This window comes from Calypte anna, chromosome 6, assembly GCF_003957555.1.
Source record: "Calypte anna isolate BGI_N300 chromosome 6, bCalAnn1_v1.p, whole genome shotgun sequence".
NCBI lineage: Eukaryota > Metazoa > Chordata > Aves > Apodiformes > Trochilidae > Calypte > Calypte anna.
In genome coordinates, this window is record NC_044252.1 from 22,124,881 (window position 1) to 22,138,108 (window position 13,228).

Here is a 13,228-nt window from a genome sequence, read left to right on the forward strand (position 1 = left end):
CCCATCAAACACAACCACCAGCCCCCTTTCAGAAGATAGAGGGGTGCTGGCGTTAGCGCCTTGCTGCTCGACTGGGCACTGGGAACTGGAACACTGGGGAGGAAGATGGGAGGCACTTAGAGTGCTGAGAGGATGCTGGGGGGGGGGGAGTTGGAGGATGCTATGAGCTAGAGACTAAATGAATGAGGGGTACAGGTGGTGGGACTGAAGAATTAGTGCTTTGGAGGAGGAGAGGAAGAAAAAGAGGGAAGCGAGGAGGCAAAGGAGAGCCCATGTCAGCTGCAAGCTTGAGGGTGATTTCAGGGCTCTGAAGATGTGTTCAGCTTCCAGGTCCAGACGGAGAGCATCTTGGATGTGTTAGCACCCAGCTCCCAGCTAAAAAGGGCACAGGACAGACAGATTGGCCATGGGCTTAGGAGTTCAGCTCCAAGGGTAGTAAGAAGCTCTCACCCCCCACCCTTTCTGGGCTCTGTGCTGGGACCCCAATTGAGGTCTGCAGGACCAACCCTGGCCAGGATGTAGAAATCACTTTGGTTCACTCCAGAACACAGATAAATATGTGCTCACAGCCCAGGTGTCCCTTGATGGTGACCTGGAGGTCCCCAGACACCTTATGATAATCAAAATTATCCAATAACTCTCCAGCACTAATTGATAGTTACCCCTTAGCTCCCTGGGGCAGGGTATTCATTCTCATCCCCATGAGCCATGCTACTGACAGCCTTTTACTAGGGCTGGGGAAATAAATGCAGCAAGGAAACACACACCTACCGCCACTCAACAGCCTTTGATTCCTCTTGTACAATGTTTGCAGCCCCTTTCACTTGCCTCACACCAAAATTTACACCAATCATGGAGAGTAAGTTAATTTTTTAGCTTTTAATGGCCAGAACATTCACACTGGGAACAGGAGTTGTGAGACAGAAGGAAACATCTCAAACATTTGTGCAAACTGCTATTTGTCTGGAAAATTAAGGTCTGTTGCTTCACATATGGGGGAAAGGAACAGAGAAGGAGAGAGAGGGGGAGAGAGACACTCCTTGCTTATTTTTTTTGATATCGGGGTTCCAGGGCACAGCCAGGACCTGCTCTGGCAGTCCAGTCTCCTGACACATGCACAGGGTAGAGGTGGAAGAACTGCTAAACCCTTGACAGAAGCAAATGTGCACCCAAAACAGCTGCCTTCCCCTCTCAGATCTGTTCCAGCTGTCATACCTGATCTCTACCCAGCCTGGAGCAGCAGCCATCACTCTGACCACATCCCTTTAGCTTTGCTCTCACAGACCATGGTCTTTGTCCATAGGGTTATGACCAGTATGTTGAACACAATTGTTTGTGGGCTGACAGAGCAGTGGGAGGTTGGCTATGCCCTGCAACTTCACTGTACAATTAACCCTCAGGAGGAATGCAAGGGTCTGATGAAGCAGAGCAGGGCCACAGTTTTCCAACCCTCAGATCATCTCCCATTCCAGCAGCTCTCCATCTGTGTGCTGTCCTGGACGTTCATCCAATCCAAGATAACTTGGTCTCAAGACCTTGGCAGAGAAAACCTAGCTTGAGACTTCTTGTCAAGGGGTTGGGATCATCCAGCAGCTCACTTGCTGTCCCTACCCATGTACTGGCACTGTGGGAAGGGCTCTCACCCCTCCAGCATCACACAGCACTGCCACTCTCCAGCATCCACAAGGATTCACAGCCTTTCATCATTCCCAAGTGATGAATAACCACCCTAATGAATGGAGCGGAATTGGATTAGTGTTGAACACTCATGTGCTTAAACTGTGCCTGATTAAACCCCCATCTGTGCAGGGAAAGGCCAAGTTTCTCTGAAGCTCAAAAGCCAGAGAGCTGACAGCACTTGTGCATGGCCTCATATCCATCCTGTTTGGACATTTCAAGTACTCAGGAGCTTTTTCCCCTCTCCCCCCTACCTCTGTCCCTGGAAAATTACCCCTTGAAGACTGGGATGGAAACTTTGGGGCTGGTTTTCTTCAGCTTGCTGACCTGTTTCTCATGGATGCTTTTGCAGCTAGAAGAGGGAAGCTCTACAAGACTGAGTCACCTCTGGGCTTGCTACCAGATCCCTGCCTCATCTGGGAAAAATCAGTCTCACCCTCTGTGTCTCAGTTTCCCCATCTCCAAATGATATTAGCAGCAGCTTCTTACAGAGACTGTGTTTTCCTTAAAGCAGAGACTGTCTTCCACTAGGAATTTCCCCCCAATTTTGGCTTGTGCAGAAGCTACCTCTGCTTTTCTTGGTGACTTTTCATAGACCCATTGGAGACAGTGGAGCCGGTTCATAAGTCATGGGTGCCATGACCAAGGCTGCAAATAGAGAATTCAATGCCAAGAGAGAGATTACAGTTCCCTGCAGCTGCCTCTGAAATTACTCAGGCCAGGTCCTACCAGCCTGCCTCCAAACACCAACAAAACCAAAAAACCCAAACCTTGGGTTTTCTTGTAGATTCTCTATGACAAAAATATGTGGAAAAAGACCCAGTTTCCTCTGCAGCCAAGTGCAAGCTAAGATGATCTTGGGGGATGGGCTTATTTCAGCCTCCCTTACTCCTAAAACAACTGGAAAACAAAATTAATCACGTCCAGATTTATGTTTTCCCTTTCTTAGTCTTTCAGACTAAGAACCAGTCTTTCAGCATTTGGTGACTCTTCCTCATGAAGTAACAAGGTGCCTCACATTCATTTTGATAAGGACAATCCACCAAACCTTATAAAGACATTCCCTCTGGCCTGAAGTCCCAACATGGCTCTTCTCTGTGCCAGCTCCAGTGGCACCTCCATCCTCATGCCCAAGAGATACCACCGGGCCACTGACTCATCATCCCAGGAAGCTCACACCCATCAAATAACCACTTCTTTCTGCAGAACCTGGGAACACCACCATGACCTGCTGGGTCCCTGCCCACTCACCATCATGGTTGTTTGGGACCATTTGGGACCTGGTTGTTTGGGATCATGCAGTGTTACAGGCTGGGCACAGAGTGGCTAGAGAGCAGCCAGGCAGAAAGAGACCGTGGAGTTTGGGTTGACAGGATGCTGAACATGTGCAGCAGTGTGCCCAGGTGGCCAAGAAGGCCAATGGCATCCTGGCCTGTATCAGGAACAGTGTGGCCAGCAGGTCCAGGAAAGGGATTCTGCCCCTGTACTCAGCACTGGTGAGGCCACAGCTTGAGTCCTGTGTCCAGTTCTGGGCCCCTCAGTTCAGGAAGGAGATTGAGGTGCTGGAGCAGGTCCAGAGAAGAGCAAGGAGGCTGTGAAGGGATCCAGCACAAGCCCTGTGAGGAAGGGCTGAGGGAGTTGGGGCTTTTCAGTCTGGAGAAGAGGATGCTCAGGGGAGACCTCATCACTCTCCACAACTCCCTGAAAGGAGGTTGGAGCCAGGCAGGGGTCGGTCTCTTCTCCCAAGTAGCTACCAGTAAGACAAGAGGACTTAAGCTCTGTCAGGGGAGGTTTAGGTCAGATATTAGGAAAAAATTCTTTACAGAGAAGGTGATCAGGCATTGGAATGGGCTGCCCAAGGAGGTGGTGGATTCTCCATCCCTGGATGTTTTTAAAAAGAGACTGATGTGGCATTCAGTGCCATGGTCTGGTAACCACAGTGGTAGTGGATTAAGGGTTGGACTTCATGATCTCAGAGGTCCTTCCCAACCTGGGTGATTCTGTGATTTTCTGGGGAGGAATAGCCACTGCAACCCATCTCATGGGAAAACATGACATGACAGTGCTATCCCTTAGACACATCTCAAAGAGACCTTTATGCTCTCCTCCCCAGACACAGGGCTTTCCACATCCAGGACACTGCAAGATGCTGTGCAACAGCATATGGCTGCATCAAAAGAAGCATGGCCAGCAGGTCAAGGGAGGTGATTTTCCCCCTCTACTCCACTCTCATGAGACCTACTCTGGAGTACTGGGTCCAGTTCTGGAGCCTCCAACACAGAAAGGACAGAGAGCTCTTGGAGCAAATCCAAAGGTGGGACATGAAAATGATCAGAGGGCTGAAGCACCTCTCGTATTAGGACAGGCTGAGAAAGTTGGGGTTGTTCAGACTGGAGAAGGCTCTGACAAGACCATTTAGCAGCCTTCCAGTACCTGAAAGGGGCCAACAGGAAAGCTGGAGAGGGACTTTTTACAAGGGTATGTAGTGACAGGACAAGGTGTAATTGTCATTGGGAGAGAGTAAATTTAGGTTAGGTGTTAGGAAGAAATTCTTCACTGTGAGGGTTGTGAGACACTGGAATCTGTTGCCCAGGGAGGCTGTGGATGCCTCCTCCCTGTAAGTGTTCAAGACCAGACTATATGGGGCTTTGAGCAATCTGGTCTAGTGGGAGGTTTCCCTTCCCATGCAGGGGGGCTGGAACTTGATGATCTTTAAGGTCCCTTCCAACCCACCACCATTCTATGACAATAATGCCCTACACCCAGTCCCCAGCCCTGGTCAGTGCTGCCCCATCCCTTCCTCACCTCCACACACGAGTAGAGACGACCAAGGGTTTGATACATCACCAGCCTTACCAAGAGCTGCTTTGAATCAGCGGTTTGTCTGCCAAGCACTTCTGGCATTGATTTTCTCTCATGCTCGTACACGATGAGGCTGCAACATCTGCTGAACGGGCATCGATATGTAATGAAACACAGTCACTGCTCTGATTGACAGCCCAGCAATCCCACAGAAGAGTCAAGGAGCAACAGCCTAGCCAGATACCAATCCCTGGACAGCTTTTCCCACTTTTCATGCAGGTCAGGCTCTATTTGTCCATGAGCTCCACTGGGTTCAGAAGAACAACTGCTGTCTTTGCATCTCACAGAACTTGGCACAGAACATGCTGCTGTGGCTGTTGGATTCCTTTCCTACCAGGTCCTGATCAGGCAGGTGTGTAGCCAACTTTGTCAGCTGTGCAGTGTTCCAGACTTGCTGGGAGGTGGCTGAGTAGCCACCCTACCTCAGAGGTGTAGTGCCATGGATGGCAGGACAGGTACCCACAGGCACCCAGGGCAGGGAGCTGCAGGGACTCACGGGGATGTTCAGCACCATCCCTCACCAAGGTGACATTATGGTCCAGCACAGCATCACAAGGGAGCCCAAAATCTGCCATCTCCTCTTTCTACTTCATGTTCCCATCAAGGAACTTTTCAGTCCAGGACAAGATTTCCATCAAGGATCTGTTGCAGGTAAGGGAAAGTCATGTTCCACAACACCCTGAGTCATTTCCTAGACCTGTAGCACATCCCAGCTCCAGGGCTGTGCTCCCCAGCAGCTCGCCCTGGGGCTGGGACTACCCATCCTGGATCACCCTGCCAGCTCTGCTCCCGCACACCTGTATTACACTTGCACCAAAGATAACTTGAACCCCTAAGCCAACCCTCTCCCATACAAACCCCAAGCCAGCCAGCCTGCAAACACTCCAAATGAGCTTTACCCCCCAGTTCTGCAAGCGAGGGTGGTGAGGAGCCCTCACTAACACACCCAGCAGGGAGGGGCTGCAGGTGCCAGCAGCTCTTCAACCATAATGAATGTCTGAGGTATCCCAGCCTGGCCAAATCACCTCCTACAGATGCAGCACGGTGCTGGAGTAGCAATAAAAGTGTCAGGGACATCTCCTCGTGCATCACCAGACTGCAGCATTTCAGGAGCGGCCTGCGCAGAGGTTAATTATTGCTTCCCTCTCTTCCCCTCTCGCTCCCAGTTTAAGATGGATCTGACTGTCAGGAGGGGTGACAGATGAAGACAAAGCACAGGTACGGCTCCCATGAACTCTGTGCCCGCCTGTATCATCCTAGAGCAGCTGGGAGTGTGTGGAGCCAAGCTGGGGGGAGGCAGAGGAGGGGGCGAGGAGCAGGGGGGAAGAGTTGAGAAAACAGCAACCCTACCAGCACTGGAATGGATCTGCTATGGGGGATGAGGGGTTGCCATACTGGGGAAAGAGAAATTACAGCTCCTTTCACCTCATTCTTATGGGAGAAGATTTGCTTTTTTCCTCCTTGCCTCTTCATATAGCTTCAAGATTTCATGTAAGACTGGCAGAGACCTTTCGCCAGACATCTAGAGAGCATGAGAAAGAGCACACAGTCAGATGCCTTCTGTTCCATGGAACTATCACAGCAAGCACAGGCATATCTGAGCATCCCACACCCCCCCTGCTCCCCCCCCCTCCTCCTTGAGACTTAATGCAAGAAAATCTGGGGTCAGGGGCCCAGCTCTGCCACCATCTCTGAAGTCCTATTCCATAAAGGAGACTCTGGCTGGAACAATAATGTCATTTGTGTGGAAGAAGGTTTGGAGGCAATTTTATGAGCAGTGTCCAGCAGGCAGACAGCTCTGAGCATCCCGTCTCCACGTACAGTGCCAAATGACTTGTCTTTCACTTTCCTCCTGGGCCAGTGGCTTTAATGCCAACATAATTACTGGTATTAAAACCTTACTTTGACCACTGGAGACGACCATGATCTTTCTCTGTTTCCCAGGACACATCCCTCTCTTCAGCTTTCAGTTTTGCTGGCCTGTTTTGACCAATTTTGTCTTCTCAGTGAGCAGAGAACCAAACCCACTGCCCAGGAGGCACCCGGCCCTGTTGTCCCCAGCAGGGACAGGACTCAGCTGTCTTCACAGTAGCTTCTCTCCATTTTCCAGCCAGATGGGGAAAATTAGCTCCTATGCAAGACAGAAGCACACTGGACTCTCCCAGGAAAAGCCAGCTGCTTTGTCTCCCAGACAGTTTTTTAGTAGTTAAGGGATGCTGTGACAGGGAAGCACGTGCCCTGCTGTTGCTAGTTTTCCCTGCTGTCCCCACACAGGAATTCCCCAGGCAGTGGGAGCAGGAGCCACCCTTTTCCACTCCAGGAGAGTTTGGAGGGTTTTTTCAGGAAAATACTTTTGCACCTCTTCCCTGGGCACTCACCACAATCTGGCTTAACTCTGGCCCTTGCAGAGGGGCCACCAAAACAGTGCTCAGTGTTTGATTTCAGGGGGCTGCAGGGTGGAAACCTCAAGCCTGGGAGATGCACCAGCTCCCCAGCGCAGAGCAGCACCCAGATCTCCATCTTCAGCCTTTCCCTTGCTCATGGGCACTTGACACTGCAGCCATCTCAGAGGGGCATAGCCACACCCAGGATGGGAAATTACCCCTGTTGCCACTTCCCAAAGAGGTTACGATTTTATCCCATGCCATAAGATGAGGAATGAGAAATGCCAGCACTGGCATCATCCCCATTTTCATCCCCAAGAAAAGGCTGTTCAGCCCAATGTGAAAGTCTGCCTCGAGCCATTCCCTAACAGTGACTTTCCTTACCAGGCTTTCTGTCTGTTTCAGCCTTGTTTGATGCCTTTTAGCTGCAGTTGCTGAAGGAAACATCACTTCAAATTAAACCAAAGGGGAGCACTTCAGCTGGACAACTTTGAAGTAGGAGGTTTTGATAAAAGCCTGTATTTCCTCCTGCTCTTGATCTTTTTTAATCCCCCCTCTCCCAGTGGTGAGCCTTGGTGTGGCTGGACAGCCAAGAGGAAGGCATCTCCGAGGAGCATCTTCTCTCACTCAGCCAAACAGCCTCTCCCTCAGGATGATGGGCTCAATACCAGCAGCTGAACCCAAGTTCAGTCCTTCCATATTGCCCAGCAGCAAATCAGCAGGTTTAAAGGCCAGGTACCCAGAGGTCCTTTCTCCCTCCACATGCCCCCTGAACAGGCCAGTTCCCAGTGGCCAGAGGACACTTCCAAGGACTTACTTTTCAAGAAGGAAGGAGCAGTGCAATCATCCTAACACAACCAGCCTGTCCCATGGCTGATACACTGAGGCTGCCACATTGCAGCCAGGGTAGAATGAACTTCTTCAGAGCCAGAAATGTTCTGCCTCATTAATACCATGGGAACAAGTGAAAAGACACTTTTAAGCTGCCATTTAGTTAGTCCCTGCCTTCCAGACAGCTCCCACGATCCCAAGAGGCTCCCATCTCCCCAGCTGCTTTCCCAAGCCCTTTAGAACCCCAGTGCTCAACCCCGGCCAGGCTGGGCCATCAATGCACTGAGCAAGCCAGGACACTGCCCAGCTCCTGCCGAGCCTCCAGTGCTGTCCTAGGACAGAAGCTCATCTTCTTCCTCCTCCTCCTCCTTTTTCCTCACCAGCCCTCCTGGAGGGCAGTGGGAGCTCCCAGGCTGCAGGCCAGCACATGTGCTTGCTGGAGAGGAGGTATAAGGCTGAAGAGCTCAGAGAGCATCCCTCCCTGTGCAACAGCTAAACAAGCCAGGACAATTAAATGTGCCATTTGATAGCTGCCTGGAAGAGCCTGAATCTCTCTTTTAATAAAAGGCCTCTTTTCCAGAGTCGTTCAGGCTGTGGCTTGTGAAGTTCGAAAGCCCTTCACATTTAATTAAAAAGCCTATCCACGCCTGCCTCGTGTCAGCAGAGCTCACCATGCTGCTGGAGGTGCCCTGGCACCTCACTCACACTGCAACCCTCACCAGGTGAAATGGCCTTACATCTTTGGACATCTCCACAGGCACCCCTGTCAGAGGCAGTGCCAAGCCCCAGCTTGCCTGGGCTGCACAGTGCCACCCCAAACCAGGCTGCCAACTGCAGATGTCAGTGCCCAGAAGGAACTTACACCATGCAGAGCTGCTGTCCCCTGTGAGAAGAGCCCTGCTCACCACAGAGAAGCAGAGACCCAGCAGCTCATTACCTGCAGACTGCAAAAAATGAGGTTCCTCTGAAGATGTCTCAAGACAGCCTTTACAGGAAAGTCAGGGACAGGGACCCCTCATTGGATCCAGCCCCATGGTTGACCATATCATCCCTCCACATCTCTGACCTGCAGCTACAGAGGCCACCCTGCAGCCAGGATGCCACGGTCATGGCCTCTCTGAGCCCTGCACGCAGTCAGTGATGGCTTCCGCCTGTCGCCAGCTCTGGTCCTTGTCAGGCCGAGGAGGGGAAATGCCCTGCTCTTGCCCAGGGCAGATAAGAGAGATGGATAAGGATGAGGGCAGAGGGGAGGCCAGCTTTGACTAACTTGGATGGCTTTTTGGAGAGCACTTGCTTTGCTGAGACCTACAGCTTAACCCTTCCTTACCCAAGGCCAGACCAAGCTGGTGGTAGGAGAGAGCTGAATTTTGCGATGATTCTTGATGAATCATCCTAATGTATTCACTACTTTCAGCCCTCACCCCATGGTTTAAGTGAGTCCTGTTGAGCTGGAATTGGCAGCGCTTGTTTCAGGCTTCTCCATCCTTGGGCAGGACAGGTAGCATCCTTCATCCCAAAATGTTTGTGAGGGAACTGCTGCTCCCAACCTGAAACTGCAGCAGCCCAGTGGCTGCCATTTTGTTACCTGTAGACACAGGGGCTTCAACCCACCAGTTTCAAATCAAGAAGGGTGGATGGGAATGGGAGATGCGAGTCCCCCACTGATTCTGCCTCTCCTCCCAGATGTGCCTGGGAGAGGAAGGTTATTAAAGGTGATGGATTAAATTGTGCTTCAGATGTGGGCGTCCAGACCAGTGACTTTTGGGGCTTTTCACTAGTAGACCAAGTTGCTGCCTCTTGCTCTCTTCCCACATTCCCCAACTGGCTGAACCCAGACAGCAGGGGAAGCTGCTGATGGGTCTGAGCACTCTCCAACCCACTGGGGCTCAGGGGCTGCTCTGCAGAGACCCCATCACTCACACTTTCAAGCCTGCCAAGCCAAAGGCACTGTAATTGCAAGCCAGATATCCCCCCACTTCCGAAGGAGCGTGCTACGGCAGGGACCAGGCACAGGGGCTCCCATTTCCTCCTGCTTCCGGCTGTTACAGAGCAGTGACAGAGAGCAGCTCCAGGGCAGAAAGGGCTGCGAAGAGAGACAGCAACCAGCTCTCAGATAAGGCAGGTCCCTGATGAGCACCTCCTTGCTTCTGAGATAACTTGCTCCAGGCACTCTCCGAAGGTTACCTGTGGTCTCCCCAGGTTGTTGCCCAGGCGTGGGTTATTTCCCTGCTCCCGTTCATCCCCCACCCACCAGGGGGTCAAGACCCCAGTCTGACACTCCATCTCCATGCAGACGGGAAAGCCCACACAAAGGGGAGCTGTGCCGGGCACCAGCAAGAGATCCAAAACATTGGATGAGCTGAGGTATAACCAGCACCACCATCCCCACAGACCATCAAGGGCAGGTCCTTTCCCCTGAGTGAAGCTGAGCATGACTAAAGACCAAAACTCATCTGTGTTCCAAGAACAACCCCCCACTCCTTCATCTGGAGAGATGGAGGGGCACTCCAGGCTTTCTTGGGCTGGTGGCACTCCTGATGGCCTTGCACAGGGATTGTCACCTCAAGGGGACAGGGAAGACACCACACTCCCTCACTGGATCCAGGTTCAACATCCCACTCAGAGTCTTAGTAGCGGGCATGCACAGAGTCACATCAGCAGCCCTTGGGCTCTAAAAGCCAGAGGTAGTGGAGCTTTCAGCAAGCATAGATAAAAAGCAGTATCAAGTTAAAGTTCCAGTAAGTTACCAATGCTGGCAGAAGCCAGAGGATGTTACCCAGCATCAGTCCCAGCATGAACCCTCTGCTGTCAACACCAGCTAGAGAGCCTGCCAAAGTTACCCCATGCACAGTCCTGACAGCACTTCAGCCAATCTTTATCTTGCTGGAAAGCCGTCCTTAAGATAGGAGGCTGCTCGCTGTGCTGAAAGGAGCTGCAGGTGCCCTGGAGGCCCTGGCTTAGCTCCAAACTGCTTCTTGGCTGGACTGGGACAAAGTCCCCCATTTCTCACAGCCTTAGAAGGGAAAGGACTCTCTGTTGTCTAATACAGCAAGAGCAAAGCTTGCATTCAGACAGCTGCCTCCCCTTGAGGCTATCCCCCCAAGTCAGAGCACAGGGCAGTCATGCATACATTTCCATAGGGAACTGGCACAGGTAAACCACCTCTCTGCCCCCTTCCAGCTGATGTGCTGGTCTCTTTAGTAGTGGGGCTTGCCAGGACCCTTCACAATTAAAAAAAGGCACTGCTACGGTACAAGACCAAGGAGAGGAAGTAAGCAAGCCACATCCCTGGGGGAAGCATCAGCATTCAAGAGCCCAAGGAAGGGACAGCAAGAAGCCAGTGCCCTTCTCCTGCTAGGTGATGAAAAGCCTGATGAAAGACTGTCACCTTCTTCATCCATCAGACACCCATCACCCGGAGGTGTCTCTGGATGTAGGTGGGCCATCTGCCTCACAACCAGCTTCATCCCTCAGCTGAATCACCTCCTTGCAGAGCAACTGCTTTTCACCAGCCCTTGAGCAGACCCTGGACCTGAAGAGATGTCCAGACAGACCAGCAAGCAGCACACACTCTTGCTGGAGCACCAGCCACCACCTCCTGCCTCAGACTTTGCAGCACCCACCCAGACACACTCCTCTCAGGAGCTCAGCTGCCCCCCCTCTGTCTGCTTTTAAAGGTGACCACAGGGACAGTGAGGGTGTAGAAGGCCTGGGCTGCCCAGGTAGAGCTGAGCTCAGGAAGCTATGTAGGTGAGAAAGTTTTAGGGGAGAAGGACTAAATCCGAGGCTTTAATCTGCCTTTCCAAATGTGCTGTGACACTAGGGCAGAGCTCAGCCAAGGCTGCCTTGGGTGGCTGAGCAGCTGTAGGGGTGCAGCAGGCAGCATTTCACACACTCCTCCTGTCCATGCCATAATCCCCATTCCCCCTGGTCTGGCTCACACTCCATGCCCTGCCCAGCAACCCTGCAGTTCCAGCCTGGGTAATGTGTGGCAAAGCAAACCCAGCTCTGTGTGCCTCTGCAGCCATCTTGGACAGCCTCCCTCCCCAGCCAGCATCCCCCTGCTTGCCGTGACTGATACAGGGAACCTGGGGCTTTTATTAAACTCCTTGCTTCCTGTTTTAAGCTTAATAATAAATTGCATGTCACATTACGGCTGTGTTTATTAAAACCCATTGGCGTGGGCTCTGCTCTGCAACAGCATTTGAATTATTGAAAGCAACCCCCATGGAGACCTATTTGCTGCAAACACAGAAGGATTTATTTCCATTTTGTTTATCAGATGGTGTAAGTGCTGGGTGGAGGCAGGGAAGTGGTCTTGTTCTTTCTATTTTCTGCCTGAACCTGCACAGCAGAGTGAAGAGATGCCACACAGAGCATGAGAGAAAATGCCACGCCCTTGCTGTGGGGACAGAAGTCCTGGGTGTAAGTGGCTGCTCTGCCTCGCTGGTCTCCCTGGCTCTAGTTGGATTCCCCACACCTGCTTGTTCCATGCCTCAGTTTACCTGTTATCAGGGTGAGGTTACAGCACTGCAAGTTTCCATTTAGGCATGAAAAATATTAGCTCAGGCTGGCTGAAGCCATCCCCTGCCAGAAGCCATCAGTCTCCTGTGGCAGAAGCCCATGTTGCAGGGGAACCATCAGTGCGGCTGTGAGGGATTTTGACCCTTTTACAGCCCTGGTTTAAAGCACATGCACAAGGACCGCAGCTGAACAGCTCCGGGCTCTGCCCTTCCCCAGCTGTGCCTTCTGAAGCCACCCAAACTGGTGTCAGAAGTGTGCTCCATCCCGAGGGACAGCTTGGCACCTGCATCCTTCGGGATGGCATCGCCCCTTCCCAGCAAGGCAGAGCTGCTTCCAGGGGCAAAGGAAAGGCATGGAGCAGGCAGGGATAGATTTGGGGGGTCGGCGTGCTTCAGAGGTGCCCAAAGCCCCATGTGCCTTCGTCGGCAGCTCAGCTCAGCCGCAGGGGCAGGCCTGACCGGTGGCTTTGCCAGGAGATGGCACTGTTTAGCGGATAATCGCGCTGGTGGCCTGAATCTCGACTTCTGAGGCAGGGGCGCAGATCTACCTCCCGCTTGGGCCCGGGGGAAGGTCTCGGCCACCCCATGGGCAGCGAAGGTCAGGGACAGCGTGTTCTCACTAGTGGATCATCTGTATCTTCCAAACCTGGTGGGGTATCCCTTCAGACCACAAAGCCTTATGGCTGCTAGGAGTAACTGCAGCACCCCAAACTCTGGGCAGCACCGGAGGGAGGGGAGGGAAGGATGAGGGTGGTGTCAGCCAGCAGGGACAGTCAGCTCGGCTGTTCGGGGAGCAGGGCAGTCTGGTGTCACCACTGGGACAGCTGCCGACTGTCTCGGTGGCCTTCTGGTTTCCAGCGTTCCCTGGAGAAGTCTGGGGATCCGGATGGTATCTCTGCAGCAGAGGCTGGAGTGGTGGGAAAAGCCGATGTCCCACCGGCAGCCTGCAGT